Below are 5,500 nucleotides of genomic sequence, written 5' to 3' on the forward strand. Positions count from 1 at the left end.
TTGAAAATAACTAGGGAAAGAAGAACAAACAAAACCCAAAGTTAATAGAAGGGAAGAAATCGTAAAGATCAGAGCAGAAATAAATCAAATAGAGAGGAAGAAAACAATAGAAAAGATCAATGAAACCAAAAGCTTGTTCTTTGAAAAGATAAACAAAATTGATAAAACTTTAGCCAGACTCATGAAGAAAAGAAGGGAAAGTATTCAAATCAAAAAAATTAGAAATGAAAAAGGGGAAGATTCAACAGACTCCACAGAAATACAAAAGATCATAAGAGACTACTGCAAGCAACTATACGCCAATAAAATGGACAACCTAAAAGAAATGGACAAATTCTTAGAAAGGTACAATCTTCCAAGATAGAACCAGGAAGATTGAAAACATGAATAGACCAATCACAAATAGAAATTGAAACTAACATTTACAAACTCCCAACAAACAAAAGTCCAGGACCACGTGGCTTTACAGGTGAATTCTATCAAACATTTAGAGAAGAGTTAACACCTATCCTTCTGAGATTATTCCAAAAAAGTGCAGAAGAAGCAATACACCCAAACTCATCCTATAAGGCCTCCATCACCCTGATACAAAACACAGAAAAAGGTACCACAAAAAAAGAAAATTATGGGCCAATATCAATGATGAACATGGATGCAAATATCCTCAACAAAATACTAGTGATCTGAATCCAACAATACATTAAAAGGATCATACACCATGATCAAGTGGGATTTATCCCAGAGATGCAAGGACTTTTCATTATCCACAAATCAATCAGTGTGATGCACCACATCAACAAATTGAAAAATAAAAACCATATTATCATCTCAATAGATGCATAAAGAGCTTTTGACAAAATTCAACACCCATTCATGGTAAAAACTCTCCACAAAGTGGGCATAAAGGGAACATAACTCTACATAATATAAGCCATATATGACAAATGTACAGCTAACATTATACCCAAAAGTGAAAAGCTGAAAGCAATTCCTCTAAGATCAGAAATAAGACAAGGATGCCCACCCTCACCACTTTTATTCAACACAGTCTTGGAAGTCCTAACCATGGCAATTAGAGAAGAAAAAAAAAATCCAAATTGGAAAAGAAGAAGTAAAACTGTCACTGTTTGCAGATGACATGATATTATACATAGAAAAATCTGAAGGTGCTACTAGAAAACTACTAGAGCTCATCAATGAATTCAGTAAAGTTGCAGGGTATAAAACTAATATACAGAAATCTGTTGCATTCCTATACACTGACAGCAAAAGATCAGAAAGAGAAATTAAAGAAACATTTCAATTTACCATCACATCAAAAAGAATAAAATACCTAGTAATAAACCTACATAAGGAGGAAAAACCTGTACTCCAAAAATTATTACACTGATGAAAGAAATCAAAGATGACACAGATGGAAATATATACCATGTTCTTTGATTGAAAGAATCAATATTGTCAAAACGACTATAGGACCATAGGCAATCTACTATTCAATGTAAATCCCTATTCAATGCAATCTCTATCAAATTACCAATGGAATTATTCACAGAATTACAATAAAAAAATCTTACAATCTGTATGGAGACACAAAAGACCCCAAAACAGACAAAGCAATCTGGAGAAAGAAAAACAAAACTGGAGGAATCAGGCGCCCTTATTTAAGACTATACTACAAAGCTACAATAGTCAAAACAGTATGGTACTGGCACAAAAACAGAAATATAGATCAATGGCACAGGACAGAAAGCCCAGAAATAAACCCACACACCTATGGTCAATTAATCTCTGACAAAGACTATACAATGGAGAAAAAATGAAAGCAACAACTTTCATTTTGGAAGAAAATCCACTGAACACAATATAAGCCTGGCCACGACAGTACTCCATGTTTAATCTCCACTTCTCAGTTATTGTAGTGTGAAATTTCACAGCCAAAATTTCTGCATCAGCTTCATAAGGCAGGAAAAACACAAATTCCTCTCTCAGGTAGTGAGCTTCATCAACAAACCTCACCAACAAAGGCAGGTGCTCTTCCCCTGCTGTGTCCACCACATCGTCAGTGACAATGGAAAAGAAGTGAGAATCTCTCACTTCCCTGAGGGTTTCTTCCCACATGCAGCTCTCACAGATCTCTAGCATCTCTTTCTGCTGTGTTTTCGAACAGAACAATGTGTTCACTGCTGTTGATTCAAAGCGCTTTCTCAGATCCTCTTCACCAGAATTGATCCGGCACTCCAGCAGTGCTTGAAAGTTATCAGGAGTAAAGAGATCTTATGGGACTTCATAAGCTTCAGGTCCATCCAGAGGTATGTTCTGTTTTCCCATAAGAATCAAAATTTCAAATTAAGATTTTAAGTATTCTTTGTTTTCCTTCTCTTCAAGGGTTAAAGGTAAAATGTTTTCATCCTGCTCTTCAACCCCTTCGTCTGCACTGCTGTTGTTTATTTCCTTATGTTTTGGTTCCTGTTCAGAAGTTTCATCAAATTTTTTCTGTTTCAGTGTCCTGATTTGATCTTCACTCAATTCTTTTATTCATTTTCTGTGTCTACTGTGTGGATTTTTCAAATGGCTGGTAAGATCATATATTGTTGGTATCACATTATCTCAAAGAACTGTCCTAGAAGGACTAGTTCTACAGATCATAGAAGTCTCAAACTGTTTGTCACAATATTGATAATGTTTATGTAGTTGATCATGTGTTTTATCTTTGAAGTCTAATCTCCTACAATTCTCCACCCACTTCAGGCATCTGGCTGGATCCTGTGGGAACCTGAAAAAGGCCAGGCCAGACTGCGTGCTCTTCTGTATGCTGTTGGGGGCCACACAGAAGTTCAGCAGCAGCATCTGCCCGCTGACCAGCCCAGCCCTCCCCTCCCCACCTCCTCAGGGAAGCCCACCCGCCTGTTGGGGCCATGGAACTTGATATGATTTCAATTATCTAAAATTTACCAAGGCTGGATTTGTGACCCAAGATACGATCTATCCTGGAGAATGTTCCATGAGTACTTGAGAAGAATGTGTATTCTGTTGTTTTTGGATGGAATGTCCTATAAAAATCAATTAAGTCCATCTTGTTTAATGTATCATTTAAAGCTTGTGTTTCCTTATTTATTTTCATTTTGGATGATTTGTCCATTGGTGAAAGTGGGGTGTTAAAGTCACCTACTATGATTGAGTTACTGTTGATTTTCCCTTTTATGGCTGTTAACATTTGCCTTATGTATTGAGGTGTTCCTATGTTGGGTGCATAAATATTTACAATTGTTATATCTTCTTCTTGGATCGATCCCTTGATCATTAGGTAGTGTCCTTCTTTGTGTCTTGTAATAGTCTTTACTTTAAAGTCTATTTTGTCTGATATGAGAATTGTTACTCCAGCTTTCTTTTGGTATCCATTTGCATGGAATATCTTTTCCATCCCCTCACTTTCAGTCTGTATGTGTCCCTAGATCTGAAGTGGGTCTCTGCTAGACAGTATATATACGGGTCTTATTTTTGTCTCCATTCAGCCAGTCTGTGTCTTTTGGTTGGAGCATTTAATCCATTTACATTTAATGTAACTAGTGATATACATGTTCCTATTCCCATTTTCTTAATTGTTTTGGGTTTGTTATTGTAGGTCTCTTTTCCTTCTATTGTGTTTCCTGCCTAGAGAAGTTCCTTTAGCATTTGTTGTAAACCTGGTTTGGTGGTGCTGAATTCTCTTAGCTTTTGCTTTTCTGTAAAGGTTTTAATTTCTCTGTCATATCTGAATGAGATCCTTGCTGGGTAGAGTAATCTTGGATGTAGGTTTCTCCCTTTCATCACTTTAAATACGTCCTGCCAGTCCCTTCTGGCTTGCAGAGTTTCTGCTGAAAGATCAGCTGTTAACCTTATGGGGATTCCCTTGTATGTTATTTGTTGTTTTTTCCTTGCTGCTTTTAATATATTTTATTTGTATTTAACTTTTGCTAATTTGATTAATATGTGTCTTGGCGTGTTTCTCCTTGGGTTTATCCTGTATGGGACTCTCTACACTTATTAGACTTCATTGACTATTTCCTTTCCCATATTAGGGAAGTTTTCAACTATAATCTCTTCAAATATTTTCTTAGTCCCTTTCTTTTTCTCTTCATCTTTTGGGACCCCTATAATTCGAATGTTGGTGCATTTAATGTTATCCCAGAGGTCTCTGAGACTGTCCTCAAATCTTTTGATTCTTTTTTCTTTATTCAGCTCTCTGGTAGTTATTTCCACTCTTTTATCTTCCAGATCACTTATCACTTATCCGTTCTTCTGCTTCAGTTCTTCTGCTATTGATTCCTTCTAGAGAAATTTTAATTTCATTCATTTTGTTGTTAAACATTGTTTGTTTGCTCTTTAGTTCTTTTAGTTTCTTGTTAAACCTTTCTTGTATTTTCTCATTTCTATTTCCAAGATTTTGGATCGTCTTTACTATCATTACTCTGAATTCTTTTTCAGGTATACTGCCTATTTCCTCTTCATTTGTTTGGTTTTGTGGAGTTTTTCCTTGCTCCTTCATCTGCTGTGTGTGTTTCTCTGTGTTCTCATTTTGCTTAACTTACTGTGTTTTGGGTCTCCTTTTCGCAGGCTGCAGTTTCATAGTTCCTGTTGTTTTTGTTGTCTGCAGCCAGTGTCTAAGGTTGGCTCAGTGGGTTGTGTAGGCTTTCTGGTGGAGGGAAATGGTGTCTGTGTTCTGGTGAATGAGGCTTGATATTGTCTTTCTGGTGGGCAGGACCACATCCTGTGGTGTGTTTTCGGCTGTCTGTGACCTTATTATTTTAGGCAGCCTCCCTGCTAATGGGTGGGGTTGTGTTGCTGTCTTGCTAGTTGTTTAGCATATTGTGTCCCGCACTGGTCATTGAGTGGAGCTGGGTCTTATGTTGAGATGGTGATCTCTGGGACAGCTTTTGCTGTTTAATATTACATGGAGCTGGGAGGTCTCTGGTGGATCAATGTCCTGAACTGAGCTCTCCCACCTCAGAAACACAGGCCTGACACCTGGCCGGAACACAAAGGCCCTGTCAGCCACACAGCTCAGAAGAAAAGAGATTAAAAAAATAAAGAAAGAAAGAAAAAATAAAAGTTATTTAAGTAAAAAAATTACAAAAATATTAAAAATAAAATATTAAAAAAATTTAAAAAAATATTAAAAATAAAATAAATTTAAAAGGAAAAAAATGAAAGAAAGAAAGAAGAGAGCAACCAAACCAAAAATCAAATCCACCAATAATTGCAAGTGCTAAAAGCTATACTAAAAAGAAAAATAAAATGGACAGAGAGAACCTTAGGGCAAATGGTAAAAGCAAAACTATACAGACAAAAATCACACAAAGAAGCATACACACTAACAAAATGAGAAAAAGGAAAAAAATATATATTTTTTTAAAAGGAAGAGAGCAACCAAATCAATTAGCAAATCTACCAATGATAATAAACTGTAAATAAAAAAGTAATATGAACATAAAATCAGAAACAATTTAGGTGCAGAAAGCAA

The 5,500-nt window shown here is 36.1% G+C and overlaps 1 pseudogene; it reads right to left on the minus strand.

Annotated features, from left to right (window-relative positions):
* Positions 1 to 558: 558 nt before the first annotated feature.
* LOC103069267 (52 kDa repressor of the inhibitor of the protein kinase pseudogene) lies at positions 559 to 2,847 on the minus strand (annotated as a pseudogene).
* Positions 2,848 to 5,500: the final 2,653 nt, after the last annotated feature.

Source organism: Lipotes vexillifer, unplaced genomic scaffold (genome assembly GCF_000442215.2).
Source record: "Lipotes vexillifer unplaced genomic scaffold, Lipotes_vexillifer_v1.1 scaffold599, whole genome shotgun sequence".
Taxonomy (NCBI): Eukaryota; Metazoa; Chordata; class Mammalia; order Artiodactyla; family Lipotidae; genus Lipotes; species Lipotes vexillifer.